Source organism: Dendropsophus ebraccatus, chromosome 1 (genome assembly GCF_027789765.1).
Source record: "Dendropsophus ebraccatus isolate aDenEbr1 chromosome 1, aDenEbr1.pat, whole genome shotgun sequence".
In the NCBI taxonomy this organism is placed as follows: Eukaryota; Metazoa; Chordata; class Amphibia; order Anura; family Hylidae; genus Dendropsophus; species Dendropsophus ebraccatus.
Window position 1 is genome coordinate 91,620,481 of NC_091454.1, and position 17,202 is coordinate 91,637,682.

Sequence of the window (17,202 nt, forward strand, 5' to 3'; positions counted from 1 at the left end):
TCTATCACTAGTTTATGCTGCCCTCATTTAAGGCAGAATAAACCTAGTAACAGATTTCCTTTAAGGCCCAAACTAGCTGCAGCACAGAGAGTTAAAATTTTTCCTGCACTGTGGACGTCTAGTCAATAAAATTACACAAAAAATACAAAGGTCTGTGTGTTGTTCGTTTTGGTGATATTCTGAATGACTAGAATTGTGACCTGGATAACAGCAGACTACATTTCAACAGTCAATGCGGAAATCCAGGTAATCCCAAAGAGGATATTTACTTTTTCTCACAACTGTATTATATCTTAATGTGGATGAAATCGTCAAAAACATTGTCAACAGCATATGTGATAGTATGAGTTGAAAGTGCATGACATTTCATTGATCATATGTGACATACGCACAAAGCTTGTCACTAAGATTTTTATCCATCCAAAAAAAATGCACTTAAGGTGAAAACATAAGTAGGAGTTTGTTTTCATATCATATGATAAATATAGTAATCTAGCGTTTGTCCTGTCATTGGCTTTAGCCTTAGGCACCCTTGTCTATATAGAACAGTTGAAACAATAACAGCACTAAGTACTGAGCGTCTCCTTAAAGTGGATATTTTCAGTAAATACACACAGAAGAATTTTGCCCCTGGGCTTGGAAATACACATTGACTTTTTAACATCCTTACATGTAGGCAAAATACAGACAGTAATGTTGATGTAAGTACAAAACAAATACTGGTCCAGGATCCAGTTTTCATTTATCATTGCTCTTGTTCACCTTTTTGAAGAATGTGCTAAATATTAATAATATATCCATTACAACAAATATATAATTTGAAATACTACATATATATTATGTATACACTTTCCTTAATCTTAATAAATCTCTGCAACTATATGAAGAACAATGTATATATTTGTGGTATTCTATCAATGATATCTACAGCTATCACTAGGGAATCTATATGTATAGATTTGTACAGCTAAGGCTCCATTTACACAGAAAGTCTATCTGACAAATTATCTGCCAAAGATTTGAAGCCAAAGCCAGGAATGGATTTGAAGAGAGGAGAAATCTCGGGCTTTCCTTTATGACCTGATCTCTCTTTATAGTCTGTTTCTCGCTTTGGCTTCAAATCTTTGGCAGATACCTAAAAGGATAGTATTGCAGGTCTGTTAGATTATAGAAGGTTGTCCACTACCCTGGGCCCCTAAGAAATATCAGCTCTCATTCTGGAGGATCTATGTAAATGGCTGGTATGCAATATTTAATTTTCTCTACGGCTGCATTCACACATACCACAATCGCAGGTTTAATGCTGTAAATTCTGCTGTAATACGCCGTACAGTTATGCCCTATTGCCTTTGCATTCTTGCTGCAGATTTTCATTCCACTGTAAGGCTATGTTCACACGTCTTTTATTCTCCGTTTAAAATGACGTCCGTCATTTTGAGTCTAAAATAACGTATGTTATTTAGAAGCCTGACCTCCCCTTAGTGCACTGACAGGTGTTTGTACATTATTCTAGTTCGGGGTTACTAATTGCCCTTTGGCTGTGGCTTAATTGAAAGGTCCATTGAATTTAATAGTAAAAACGGAGACAGAACGGTGACAAAAGGAAAACTGTGTGTGAACTACAAATAAAAAACGTCTGCTGTTTGCAAAAGACGTCCGAAAATAATGTTTATGTTCATTATTTTGATGTCAGCGGCAAAAACTTCCGTTTTTCAATGCATAGTGTGCATTGGACGTCCGTCTTCCCATTGACTCCAATGCAATGGCATTGCAGTCAGTTAAATCTCGGCAAAAACGGACATTATTTTAAATATGAAAATCGTCCGCCTTTTTAATATTTTTGACTTTGTGTGAACATAGCCTAAGAATGTAGACCCTCTGCCTTATTAACCCTGCTGTTCTGTTCGGCTCTACTATACACATATAATATTTCGGTCATTTTTGACCGCGCCTATTAAGGTCTGGATTTTTAACTTACTAGTGTTTTATTTGAATATCTTTTGCATTATTATATAGTATGTGAACATGGTTGTTCATAAACAAATGAAAAATTAAATAAAAAACTTAATTTATATATTATTTTGTGTCAAAAAAATGTTAGATGGCCTTATTGCATTATTCATGCATATTGCACATTTGCACAAAAAAGTCTTTATAGGGCTGGGTTCACACTATGTATACTTCAGGCTGTATTTGGTCCTCATGTCAGGTCCTCATAACAACCAAAACCAGGAGTGGATTGAAAACCCAGAAAGGATCTGTTCACACAATGTTGAAATTGAGTGGATGGCCGCCATATAACGGTAAATAACTTCCATTATTTCAATATAACAGCCGTTGTTTTAAAATAACAGCAAATATTTGCCATTAAATGACGGCCATCCACTCAATTACAACATTATGTGAACAGAGCCTTTCTGTGTTTTCAATCCACTCCTGGTTTTGGTTGCTATACAGCCTCACAAATACAGCCTCAAATATACATAGTGTGAACCCAGCCTAAAACTGTAAACTATAACTACTAACATCAAACTGTATGTAAATATAATAAAAAGTCTAGTTCTTTTTTATATAAAATGTGAAATAAGGTTCAAGATGCTAAATTTACTATTTACATGTCTTTTGCATAAGTACTTTGCACTTTGCAACATATTACATTTGATTTGTGATTACTTGATGTTGGAAAGAAGGCGCATCATTCCCGTTAAAGGCTGGTTGCACTGCTGGTGGAGGCCGTGGCCATCGTCGCAGTGCTAGTGGAAGCCCTTGGTTCACTTTCTTCAGCATGCTGTTGGATCCTGTGGACAATGGCTGCAGCTCCATCACCTCTGGGTGTTACTTTTCTTTGTTTAATATATGGGCTAACCAGTGATTTTCCCACTTCCTCTAAAAAAATTTCCCATTCTTCTTTTATACAGTTTATTTTTGATTCAATTTGGATCTATTTCACGCCATAACACAAATGCATTGTACTCCGACACATCAAGAATATTGTAAAAAACAACCATTGGCCACCGATTAGTTTTGCGTTTACAGGTGTAAGTGCCTATGAGTTGATCTAGAGTATCAACTGCCCCTTTAGTGGCATTATAATGTAAAATTATGTCTGGCTTTCTGTTGTCTCAGTTACTGATTGATCAAAATGAGATTATAACTCCTTTTCTTTTTTCAAGAAATGGCTGGAGATTAGTATAAAAGGCTATCTGTCATTTTGACCAAACAGTACAAGAGTAAAAAAAGACATGGAGCAAAAAGTAAACAAAAAATAAATAAATAAGAACCCCTTAAATGAGGAAAAGTCAATGAACCACAAGTTTCAGAACCGCATAATGAATATTAAAAAAAAAATCAAATTTGGTCATTTTTGACTGAACAGAACAGCAGGGTTAACTAATCCTTTAACCCTTTAAGGACATGGCCCATTTTCGTTTTTACGTTTTCGGTTTTTCCTCCTTGTGTTTAAAAGGTCATAGCACTTGCATTTTTCCACCTAGAAACCCACATGACCCCTTATTTCTTGCGTCACTAATTGTACTTTGCAATAACAGGCTGAATTTTTGCATAAAGTACACTGCGAAACCAGAAAAAAATTCAAAGTGTGGTGAAATTGAAAAAAAAAAACGCATTTCTTTTATTTGGGGGAAATGTGTTTTTACGCCATTCGCCCTGGGGTAAAACTGACTTGTTATGCATGTTCCTCAAGTCGTTACGATTAAAACGATATGTAACATGTATAACTTATATTGTATCTGATGGCCTGTAAAAAATTCAAACCGTTGTTAACCAATATACATTCCTTAAAATCGCTCCATTCCCAGGCTTATAGCGCTTTTATCCTTTGGTCTATGGGGCTGTGCGAGGTGTCATTTTTTGCGCCATGATGTGATCTTTCTATCGGTACCTTGATTGCGCATATACGACTTTTTGATCGCTTTTTATTACATTTTTTCTGGATTTGATGCGACCAAAAATGCGCAATTTTGCACTTTGGGATTTTTTTGCGCTGACGCCGTTTACCGTACGAGATCAAGAATGTGATTAATTATTAGTTCGGGCGATTACGCACGCGGCGATACCAAACATGTTTATTTATTTATTTATTTGTTTACTTTTATTTAAAACCTGGGAAAAGGGGGGTGATTCAGACTTTTATTAGGGGAGGGGGATTTTTACTATTAACAACACTTTTTTTTTTTTTTTTACACATATACTAGAAGCCCCCATGGGGGACTTCTAGTATATACACTGTGATCTCTCATTGAGATCTCTGCAGCATAGATATGCTGCAGAGATCCATGAGATCGGCACTCGTTTGCTTTCGGCTGCTGCAGCCGGAAACAAACGAGTGCCGAGCCGAGGACGGCGCCATCTTGGACGCGTCCCCGGCCGGCATCAGTAACGGAGATCGCTCGAGCGATCTCCCCCACTAGACACCAGGGAAACGTTGCCTCCGGTAATCGGAGGCAGCTGTCAACTTTGACAGCTGCCTCCGATTAGCTAATTAGCGGGCACGGCGATCGGACCGTGCCCGCTAATAGCAGCGGTCCCGGGCTACTCGCGGCACCCGGGATCGCGGCACTTCAAAGCGGGGCCGCCGCGCGGCCCCGCTTTGAAGTGCTAATGAGGACATAGGACGTACCGGTACGTCCTATGTCCTTAAGAGGTTAAAGAAGCTAATACATAACCTGCCTGTGCTCCGGCCTGCTTTTCAGGCTCCCAGGTCACTGACAGTGCTAAGCCAATCAATATGTTGTGATGGTACAGCGCACTGAAAAGAGACAGTGAGAATGCAGAGGTCATAGGGCATATCTGTACTACATATTGCTGCAGAATTTGCAGAATGAGATCTGCTGCCAATGCGGTATGTGTGAATGCAGCCTACATAGCCATACTGTACTCCAGGAATAATAGCTAATCATAGGGCACTTTGAAGCCTAACTTAAAGCGCAACTATAAAATATTTTGACCATTCAGTTTTAGTTAGCTTAGGTCATGATAAGACTTTTTGCAATACACATTAATAACCTAAAATGAACAGTTTTTTAAATACATAAGGCTGACTATGCCCTTACAGCTCTGTCTGGCTGTGACTTATTTCTGCATTCCTGCTGGACACGCCCCCTCCCTGGAGATCCGTCCTGAGTGTACGGACTCTGACAGGAGGATCAGATAACAGCCCTGACACAGACATAAACAAAACCTCCTCTCGCCTCCTAGCAGCACGTCCTCCCCCCTCCCCTCACAGAGGTGACTAAGCAGAGCTGAGGGTGTTGTGTGTGAGGAGCAGCGCAGGGGAAGAGCTGGATGGAGAGACAAGTGTATCCAGTGCTTCACCCAGGGGGGGACATGCCACCATCACTCCAATGTACTGCATGAGGGAGAGTGGGTGAGTCACTGAGGGGAGGACTACAAGTCCCAGCACAACACAGCTGTAGTCCTTCCATAGTACATATAACACTCACTATCAGAGGTCTGCAGCAGGTGCCCCCACCTCCATGGCTGACATTATCCTACAGTTTTATTAGAGCAGATGACTGTATCTAATCCCACTGTGTGTGATACCATCTGCTGGGGCTCTGTATCTAATCTTACATTGTGATACTGTATGTTGGGGCTGTATCTAATCCCACTGTGTGTGATACCATCTGCTAGGGTTCTGTATCTAATCTTACATTGTGATACTGTATGTTGGGGCTGTATCTAATCCCACTGTGTGTGATACCATCTGCTAGGGTTCTGTATCTAATCTTACATTGTGATACTGTATGTTGGGGCTGTATCTAACCCTGCTATGTGTGATACATTTGCTAAGGTGCTGGTCAGTGAATGGAGGGACCCAGCCAGGGAGATGAGGGATAGGCCACGCCCACTTTCTCTCAGCCAGGAGAGAAATTCATTTATTCCTCTGAGCCAAACAACTGGGGATATCTCAGCGAGAGTACACACTATCGACGCAGTTTAGGGTTCTTTTTAAAAGGTAACACAAGGGCTTTTTATTTGAGGAATTTCATTTTTTGGCTACTGAAATTATAGTTGCGCTTTAAGGGTTTGTGTTCATAAAGCAATAGAAGAGTATTAAATAATGGCGGTTGTCTAACATAGTTTGGAGTTGGTACATTATTCTACTTTAGGTTGATGATGGCCCTTTTGGGTGTATCTTTTTTAAAGGTTCATTGAATTTAGTATAAAAGATGGTTGAAAGGACAGTGAATAAAATAAACTGTGTGAATAACAAAGGGGTTGCCCACTTTAGAGCAAAAATGTTTTACTGTACAGTATTAGTAAGTGTACTCACTGTATATACTGACAGCAGCTCCCTGTGTACCTCATAGATCTAATATCAGACTCCCCTTCTCCAGGCTGGGCTGCCCTGCTCTGTGGTGATTCTGTCCATTAGATGGCCGACATGGAGGAGCATGTGACCATGCCCCGCCCCCCAGTGTCCACCATAGATATATACAAGCTCAGTGTTAGACACTTGGGGGAGACTGCTTTCTCCACATGAGAATACATCACTCTGTGAGACATGCACCCAATATCCAGCAGCCAAGAAAATGGAAACAACAGGCACTGCACTGCAGGTTCTCAGGAGATACTACTCTTAGCTGAAAGGCCTTATAACATTTAGGGGACAATTCTTTCCAACTAAGTTACAGATTACAAGCCTGTGATCCTCCAAATGTTGCAATCCTACAATACCCATCATGTCTACACCACTAAAGCTTTGGTTGTTTAGGCATGATGAGAACTGTAGTTCTGCAAAAGCTGGACTGTTGTAACTTCGTGAGTTAGGCCTTATGCACACGTTCAGTATTTTTTTCTGGTCCTGAAACAACCCGTGAGAAATTGCGGATTGGACATCCGTATTTCATCCGTATTCCATCCGTATTCCATCCGTATTCCATCCGTATTTCCGTAATTCCATTTTTTTACTACTATTGCTTTTCAATGCACTTCATCCGGATTTTTTTGCGGAAATACGGATGCCAACATGTTACAATCCGTAAACAATCCTTAACCAATTGATTTCAATGAGAGGATCCGCAAAAAAAATGGGTCCGCACCCGGTTCGCACTAGGACATGTCCTTTTTTTTTTTTACGGATTGATTTTCATCCATTTCTGCTACTGATCGTGTGAATAGCCCAATAGACTTCAATGTGCACTAACTCGGATCCGTAAATATGGATCCGTAAATTACGGAACGTGTGAATAAGGCCTTAGGTTGAAGGATGGTGACTGTAAACTCACAAGGAATTGCAGGCAAAGTGCTGTACATTAAGCAGAAGGGCTTGATTGCTATATGATGACCCCTTCCTGTCAGTAGGTGCTAAGATGAATGTTGTATTTTGTTTAAAGCAGTAGTCCAGGCAAATCAATTTAAACAAGTGCTGGGGAGGGGGAGGATAAAAGAAATAACATGCTCTTATCGCTAATGGCCGCTTCGTGGTTGTCACACATGCGGTCCGCTCAGTCAGTCAGTGGCCGAGGTGGGACCTCACATATCATGACCCGGGTGCCCGCTCAGACCAGGAAGGAATCCAACACCTAGGCACTGCAGCAGCGATACCCGTCCATCAGCGCTGGGGCGGGGAGGTAAGAGCTTGCTACTTCTTTAATCCTCCCTATCCCCAGTAAATCAATTATCCTGGACTTCTCTATTAAAGGCATAAGTAACTGGCGGGTATGCAAGTTACCTAAGAAACAAGTGAACAAGGATGAAGCCTTGTGATCCGCTCTGCTATTTAGGTAATTATTACAAGGGTTATTGAGCCACTGAGACCACACAAATAAAACCAATTATGAAAGTTTATTTTGCAGCCAAAATGCCGCATACTCTAGCTCCATGTGAGAGCATTTAGCTGCCTTGAACCATGTAGTAGCATAGGCACTGAAAATATGTTATTATAAAGATTTATTTTCTTTTGTACATGAAAAAAATCATTACATCTGGAAGATATTTGGTCATATTTTGAGACCTTGTTGTAAGTTAAGCTTTAGTTTTAAAATGACAGCTGTCCATGTCATCAAATCACAATCACAGATGGAACCTATTTGCCTTTGTCTAAATGGCAACAAACACATCATACTGTGAGCTGCTATCACGTGGAATTACAACCAGTGTGCCTCTTTTTGCACATTTTTTTTTATTACTACTTGGAACTCAACTACAGGTGCAAAAACCAATTAAAGTAACATGATCATAAAAGCCATTTCATTGTCTGCTGGACACAATCAATCCATTACTCGAAGGGTTATCCTCACATTTGCCAGCAAAATCAGTCATATCATGTAATATTCCAAAAAGCTTTTCAATGTTCTAGGAGAAAAGAGCATATGAAATAAATAACTTTTCATGAGAAAGTGTGGTCTACCCTGCCAGAAGATAATGGCTTTCTTCAGTCCTATCAAAATTCTTGATTTTACGCCCCAAGGTTCAGTTACTTACTCAGCTTTTTTTTTTTTTTTTTTTTTTTTTGTACTTTAGCTTACTGTTTGCAAATTCCAGATGGTCTTTACATTCGTTCTGCTCAGGTAAAGCTAGCTATATATCTTCAGGGACAACCACAAATAATAAAATGTATTTAGTGCTTTAAATTAACCAACAAGTCCATTGTGAAATAACACACCAGGTGTAAAGTGTACTGAAATCTTAATTTCTTTTAAGGGAATCTGTCAGCTGCAATTCATGTTCCAAACTGCTGACACTGCCAAATAGCTGTTAGGGCAAGAAGACAACTGGTACTAATATATATTTATATATACTGCTCAAAAAAATAAAGGGAACACTTTAACACAATATAACTCCAAGTAATTATGCGTTTACACAGGAAGATTTATCTGGCAGATTTTTTAAGCCAAAGCCAGGAACAGACTATGAACAGAGAACAGGTCATAAAGGAAAGCCTGAGATTTCTATTCTTCTCCAATCCATTTCTGGCTTTGGCTTCAAAAATCTAACAGATAAATCTCTCTGTGTAAACACACCATATATCAAACTTACGTGAAATCAAACTGTCCACTTATGGTGCGTTTACACGGAATGATTATAGTTCAAATTTTCGCAATAACGATCGCATTTGAGCGATAATCGTTCAATGTAAACACAGCAAACAATTAAGCGGTTCTAAAAACAATAGCAATAACAATTTTTCTTACAAATTTTCTAACAATTTATAAAAACCAAATTGTTGCTTCAAAATCGTTAAACAATCTATTGGGCAAATTATCGCTTCGTGTAAACGTAGCATTAGGAAGCAACACTGATGGACAATCAATTTTCACATGCTGTTGTGCAAATGTAATAGACAAGGTGGAAATTATTGGCAATTAGCAAGACACATTCAATAAAGGAGTGGTTCTGCAGCTGGGGACCACAGATCACTTCTCAGTACCCATGCTTTCTGGCTGATGTTTGGTCACTTTTGAATGTTGGTGGTGCTTTTACACTCGTGGTAGCAAGTGGCTCAGGTAGTGTAGCTCATCCAGGATGGCACATCAATGCAAGCTGTTGCAAGAAGGTTTGTGTGTCTGTCAGCATAGTTTCCAGAGGCTGGAGGTGCTACCAGGAAACAGGGAGGAGGCTGTAGGAGGGCAACAACCCAGCAACAAGACCGCTACCACCACCTTTCTGCATGGAGGAGCACTGCCACAGCCCTGCAAAATGACCTCCAGCAGGCCACAAATATGCATGTGTCTACACAAACCATTAGAAACCAACTCCATGAGGAGAGTTTTAGGGCCCAACGTTCACAGATGGGGGTTGTGCTCACATCCCAAAACTGTGCAAGATGCTTGGCAATTGCTTGAGAACACCAGGATTGGCAAATTCCCCACTGGAACCTGTGCGCTTTACAGATGAGAGCAGGTTCACACTGAGCACGTGACAGACGTGACAGAGTCTGGAGACACTGTGGAGAGCGATCTGCTGTCTGCAACATCCTTCAGCGTGACCGGTTTGGCAGTGGGTCAGTAATGGTGTGGGGTGGACTTTTTTGGAGGGCCGCGCAGTTCCCCATGTGCTCGCCAGAGGTAGCCTGACTGCCATTAGGTACCGAGATGAGATGCTCAGGCGCCTTGTGAGACAATAAGCTGGTGTGTTTGGCTCTGGGTTCCTCCTAATGTAGGATAATGCTAGACTTCATGTGGCTGGAGTGTGTCAACAGTTCCTGCAAGATGAAGGCATTGAAGTTATGGACTGGCCCGCCTGTTCCCCAGACCTGAATGCCAATGAGCACATCTGGGACATCATGTCTCGCTCCATCCACCAATGTCACGTTGAACCACAGACTGTCCAGGAGTTGGCGGATGCCCAGGCATTGTAGGGAGGTCATACAGGCGCATGGAGGCCACACACAATACTGAGCTTCTTTTTGACTTATTTTAAAGTGACTGTACCACCAGGCCCAGGCTGAAGCACTGGAGGCGGGCCGACCCACCCCCAGTGGGAAGAAACCCCAGCCCCTCCATGACGTGACTCCATTAGAATATATGGAACCCTATCATAGAGGGGCTAGGGTTTCCTCCCACTAAGGGTGGGTCGGCCCGTCTCCAGTGCTTCTGCCTGGGCCTGGTGGTACAGTTACTTTAAGGACATTACATCAAAGCTGGGTCAGTCTGTACTGTGTTTTTCCACTGTAATTTTGTGTGTGACTCCAAATCCAGGCCTCCATTGGTTAATAAATTTGATTTCCATTGATGATTTTTGTGTGATTTTGTTTTCAGCACATTTAAGTATTCATTCAGAGAGAGAGAGAGAGAGAGAGAGGTGTCTTTGCTTTCATAACGTAGAAAAATTATTTTTCTCAACACCTAAAGTTCTGAGGGCTTTTAATACCTCCTGGTTCTCCCACCTATCCCTACTTAATTGAGAGTCAGCTCAAAGCTGAGCCCTGTTTCCAAATCTTGCATCTCGCAATTTTTATGCAAATGCAGAAATAAGAGTTGGAAGCAGTGCTTAGCACTGGAAGCTGGCTGAGTGGTCAGAGTGGTCTCTCCTCAGTAAAAGACAACACCCACTTCAAGTTTGCAAAAAAGCACCTAAAAAAAACCTCAGACTCTGATAAAACCAAGACTAAAGTTTTCCTCAATCCTAAACAGCATCTGAAGGAATCATTTTGTGCATAACCCGCTTTATCTTTAAGAGCAGTGATATTGGATATAATTTGCGGCCTTTAGCAGGATTTGCTAACATCTTCGCCGATTTATTTCCATATCTAAATAGGCGAGACATATATTGGTCGCTATATATAGAGTTAAGCTTTTCCTGAGCTATTTCAAAAGCTTGTCTGGCAGCCACCCATTTAGATTTATTATCATCAGTAGGGGGAAGATAAAAAGAGAGTATAGGAAGAGCGTAGTGTTTGAGTAAGAGATAGGTATGTTTTCCTTGCCTCACATTTCTGGGCAGCCATAACCAAAATCATGTGGCCTCGGAGGACTGCTTTAGCAGTCTCCCAGAAAAGCAAGGGGGACTGTGTATGTTGTGCATTATTAGAAGAAAAGTCCGACCACCAAGTTCTTTAGTAAATGAGACATCATTGGCTAAATAAGGAGGAAAATCTCCAAATGATGTCAGTTTCTTTTTGGAAATTCTCTCTTAAATGTAGACTAACAGGGGAGTGATCCAAAATCACCAGGTCGTGTATTGTCAGAGTCGTCCACTTTGCACAGAGATTCTGATGAAACTAGACAATAGTCTATTTGTGACCAGGCCGTTTGGGAGTGGGAGTAAAAAGAATACTCTCTACTATCTGGGTGAAGGTGGCGCCAGGCATCAGATAGAGAGGTAGAGTTAAGAAAGGTAGATAATATATTATCTTGTGAAGAATTATCTAATGTGGTGGGCTTTATTCTTTTTATATCTTCAGCTGTATTAAGAACTGTGTTCAGATCACCACTAATCACCTTGAGAGGATTATCATCTTGAAGAACTAGAGCTTCCCTTACGTCCCATTGGCATCACAACATATGGGGTAAATTCGCCCCTGCGAGCCCCTGGGACGAAGGAATATTTAATGAAAAAACAACAATTAAATTTTAATCCCCTCCTCCATGAGGTATAAATAGGCTCCACCTCCCCCTAGACCTCAGTCTTTTTTTACTTCGTTGCTGTTAGCCCTAGGGGACTTTGTCCCTCCTCCGTTTTTATGCTTTGTTTTCCAGTTGCATTTAGGTTTTCTCTCCAGGTAATGATTGCTGGGATGCCGCTGGAGCTGGTGTCCAGGTAGTATCCTGATATTTGCTTCTGCAGGTCTTAGCTTTTAAGTTTTTCTTACCTAGTGCGTCTTGGAATGCTCTCTGCGTGTCACGTGAGGAGCTGGCGTCTCTTCCGGTCGCATTCGACTGTGGAACGCATCAGCGCTGCGTGCATCTCAGCACTGCGGCGTGCTGTGATCTCTCTTCTATATACTTAAAAGTAAGTGTTGCTCCCACCTAGTGTCTCTTTCTGGTATCACTCTAGCCAGGCTAGTGGTTTATATGTATTATAATACATTGATTATTTGCAGATGTCTGAAATGGAGACCAGTCCTGCTGCTGGCAAAAGACCTTCTAAGGAAGCACTTCATGTGCCGAGTGTGAGACTCCTCTACCTGACGGCTATGGATACCGTAGGAGGATCATTTTTCCCAGATAAGATTCATCCTTTCTTTCATAAAAATATTTATAATGCCTATGTAATTCAGTACGCAGTCCTTCATGCAGACCTAAACCTATGAGGAGCCTGATGTTCAGGATGTAGTTGTATGGGCCAAGGACTATGTGCAAAAGACTTTAGCGGCTAATGAGAATCGCCGCCCGGGTCCTAAGATAAAGACCAAATGGAGTATTTCTCCCTCTACTCCCAGCCTGTGAGTATATTACTTTATGGTTGTAGGATTATGGTCATTTTCAGATTAAAAAAAAAAAAAAATATATATATATATATAGATATATATATATATATATATATTATATTTCACCTTAGGGTGGCGTACCTAAACAGGGAGGTACCTGATCCCTTCTCTCCTCAGAGAAGTAGAAAAGATTTTCTGTTGGGCAGAAACCAGAATAACCAGACTCTCTGCCATTCATATCAGGGGTGTCGACAATACATTGGCGGATCGACTAAGTCGAGTCCTGACATTTCCGGGGGAATGGTCTCTCTCAAGGAGAGTGTTCATTCAAATAACCCAGAGGTGGGGGCTTCCTCAGAGAGACCTCATGGCATCAGCAAGCAATGCCAAACTGAGGAATTTCTGTTCCCTTTACAGGGCAGACAATCCCATGGTAGTGGACTCAATGACAATACCATGGACATACCAGCTGGCGTATATCTTTCCTCCCATAGCCATGATTCCCAGAGTTTGATGAAGATCAGTTGTCAGTAATAATAATAACTTCCTTCTGGCCGAAGAGGCATGGTTCACCCTGCCCATGAATATGAGCAGAGGGGAATTTTGGAGCTTACCTCTGCATCCGGATCTAATATTCCAGGGTCAACATCTGTGCAGGAATCTTTCCAGCCTCAGCTTGACAGCTTGGAGACTGAGAGGACCGTATTGGACTCTAGTTTTTCTGAGAAGGTATAGTATACCCTTTCTCACGCTCGTAGTAGCACTACAAATAAATCTTTTGCACGTATTTGGGAGATTTTTCAAGATTGGTGTGCGAGCAGGAGTATTGATGGACTTAAACCTTCTACTCCACAGTCATTGGAGTTTTTACAGGAAGGCTTCTATAAAGGATTAAAACCTAGTTCCATCAAGGTGCAGAGAGCAGCCCTCTCTGCACACCTAAACTCACGTTTTTTTCAGATCTTGGAGGTAAAGAATTTTGTTAAGGCTAGACTAGGCCTAACCTGGTAAAGTAGGTAGACCCATGGGACTTATCCTTTGTGTTGAGACGCCTGTGTCTTCCTCCCTTTGAGCCTTGGGAGGAAGTAGACTTCAAGTTAACATTGAAAGTTTCTCTTTTAATAGCCATTACCTCTGCTAAGAGAGTTGAAGAACTTCAAGCCTTTGGCTCCGCACCTCCATACGTGATTTTTTCCCAAGAGAAGGTTATCCTTAGGTTCCTTCCAGGATTCCTGCCTATGGTGGCTTGATTTGCCAACATCAACCAGCCTATAGTATTGCCTGTATTTTTTCCTGCTGGATCATCTGAAGAAGACTTGGATCTTTCTTTATTGGACGTATCCAGTGCTATCAAGATCTATCTACATAGAGTAGGTGATTTTCGTAAAGACGAGAATTTCTTTATCCATTTTGCAGGAAAGAATAAGGGGAGGAAGGCTTCAAAACCTTCAATATCCAGATGGATCTGTGACTCCATTGCCTTATGTTACTCCTCTGCAGATCTGGATCCACCAGAATTTACCAGGGCTCACTCTACTAGAGCTGTGGCCTCCACTTGGGCAGAGCGTGCCGCTGTGCCATTTGAGGACATATGCCAGGCAGCTACCTGTTCTACTTTGACTACCTTTGTGAGATATTTCAGGCTGGATACTTCTTTCTTGTCAAGAACAACCTTTGCAAGATCTGTTTTTAATGCAGATGTAATAAATAGCCCGCCCATTGGGGATAATGCTTGCTAATTCCCCATATGTTGTGATGCCAATGGGACGTAAGGGAAGCTAAAATTATTATGTTAATTTGTTTTCCCTGAGACCCATTGGCATCACAAGACTCCCTCCCTGTGTTTTATGTTTCTTTATAATTAGACTGAGGTCTAGGGGGGGGGTGGAGCCTATTTATACCTCATGGAGGAGGGGATTAAAATTTAATTGTTGTTTTTTCATTAAATATTCCTTCGTCCCAGGGGCTCGCAGGGGCGAATTTACCCCATATGTTGTGATGCCAATGGGTCTTAGGGAAAACAAATTAACATAATAATTTTAGCTTCCAATTTCTTTAAAAAATCTATGATTATTGGGCCCAGAAACATTATAGATACTATATCCGACATGGAGAGAGAGGAGCGGCTGCACATCACACCAATGGCTGATACTAATGCTGCTAAGCCTATTTTAAAAAACCAACTTCAGGATGTTGGAATATGAATTGATCAAGCCATATCGCCCCGTGTACCAACGTGCAGGTCTCCTGGTTCACACGGGTTCCTACGCTAACTACACGATATGGCTTGATCAATTCATATTCCAACATCATGAAGTTGGTTTTTAAAATAGGCTTAGCAGCCTTAGTATCAGCCATAGGTGTGATGTGCAGCCGCTCCTCTCTCCATGTCAGATTTTGTATTTTCTTCCCCTTTCTGGGCAGCTGGCACTCCCCTTTAAAAGATCCATGTGACCTAAGTCAGCAGAGCATATACCTGTGCTCACACGACAGTACCTCCATGTTTTTCCCATTCTGTCTGCAGCAGTTTTTGGTGAGTGTAATACCTTATCCATACTTGTGTTGTTTGGGGGCAGCCTTCCTCGCCGGTGGTGCTGGCTGGGACTTTTTTGGGGGGGCACTTTGGGTCTGGTCCTTTGACATGGGGGTTGCGGGGCCATTCTTTGGCCTCCCTTCCCTGCATGTGCGCGCTTTGCGGGGGTGGCGGCCACTGACCGACACGGTGTGGAGTTAGCGTAGGGACCCGTGTGAACCAGGAGACCTGCACGTTGGTACATGGGGCGATATGGCTTGATCAATTCATATTCCAACATCCTGAAGTTGGTTTTTAAAATAGGCTTAGCAGCATTAGTATCAGCCATAGGTGTGGTGTGCAGCCACGCCTCTCTCTCCATGTCGGATTATAGAAACTATATTTGCTAGCTGGAGTGCCAACAACAAGATGACATATTCTTCCTTCATCATCATGGTATTGGACGACACCGAGCAAGCTAGGTTTTTGTGTAAATGAATAACAACCCCACATTTACGGGTAACAGCTGATGAGCCATATACAGCACCCACCCAAAATCTTTAAGTCCGAAGAAGTCTGATTCAGTCAGATGTGTTTCTTGTAACAATACTATATCGGCTCGAAACCTTTTAAGATGCTTTATGACAGACATCCTCTTAGAAGGGGAACAAAGCCCCCTTAACATTCCAAGTAATTAATTTCATATAGTATCAATAGGAGAGGATGCATAGAAATAGGACCCTGGGAGCACGAAAGAATAGAAATAGATTTATAAGACAATAGCATAAGATAGTTTGGGGTAATATTGTCACACTAGAGGTGATACATAAAATAACCAATATCTTAACAGCATAAACTAAGCGAAGCATGATGTATATGGACTTCACTTTTTTCGTATCTTACAATGGACAGAGCGTTTGCAAACTCCGCATTGTTGAGAAGGTTAAAGATAAACTGAAATACGGTCACAACGACCTCTGCTCACAAAATGTCTGAACAGTAAAAATTAATCTATTCACATCCCCCTACCTCCTGAGAGATGTAGTAATAGGCACAGGGTAACAGGTATAGAGATGAGCAAACCTCAAGCATGCTTGAGTCCATCCGAACTTTCGGCATTTGATTAGCTGGGGCTGCTGAACTCGGATAAAGCTCTAAGGTTGTCTGGAAAACATGGATACAGCCAATGACTATATCGATGTTTTCCACATAGCCTTAGGGCTTTATCAAAGTTCAGCAGCCACCGCTAATCAAATGCCGAAAGTTCGGGTTCAGATGGACTCAAGCATGCTCGAAGTTCGCTCATCTCTAAACAGGTATAGGTATGGGTAAGGGGGAGGAAAAGGCAAAAAAAAGGGAGAAAATGTAGGGGATCTGTAAGAAGAAAGGACTGCATAAGGTTAAAGTATACACATACAGTATTAAGCAGAATTTTCCTAAAATAATTAGAACAATATGAGGAGGGGTGCTTCTTTACAGGCGAAATCCCTTAATTAGTGAAACAATGAAATCAGATGAACAGCAAAGCGTCCAGTCTCAGTGGGACTATTCAAGCGTCGCCTCGTTTTTGTCTTGTGGGAGTGGAACAAGACCCTTCACCTCTATAAGAGAAGAAATGGCTTCCTCAGGAGAGTGATATATGGAGGCTGAGCCATTGGCTTTAAAGACTTCTAGTATGGCTGGGAAGAGAAGAGCAAATCGTATTTTGTTTTTCACTAATGCTGAGCAAATATGCGCAAAAGCCTTTCGTTTTGGACAACTGCTGCGGAGTAGTCATTAAACATAAGGATCTTATGTCAACGTATAGCGACATCAGCTGTTGATTTTTTGAAGTTTTGTAAGATATTGTTCTTGT